We start from the raw sequence: 219 nt of genomic DNA, 5'->3' as shown, positions 1-219 counted from the left end.
CTTTTTAGAGTCCTTTGAATGATAAAATAATATGATAATTAGGATGTGTAGCGTAGTATGTAGCGTTAATTGCACGATACCTAAATACGTATTAACGCCAAAAGTTGCCAAACCGCGACCCTTACAACTGGATCTTCTCGAGAACATTAAAAAAACACTACATAACCATATCACGGTGAATCACAATTAAAATTTTGTACGGGGAGGCCATCATTTTTT

This window comes from Trichoplusia ni, chromosome 22 (assembly GCF_003590095.1).
Source record: "Trichoplusia ni isolate ovarian cell line Hi5 chromosome 22, tn1, whole genome shotgun sequence".
Lineage (NCBI taxonomy): Eukaryota > Metazoa > Arthropoda > Insecta > Lepidoptera > Noctuidae > Trichoplusia > Trichoplusia ni.
The sequence above is the reverse complement of the archived record's forward strand: the minus strand, read 5'-3'. Positions refer to the sequence as shown.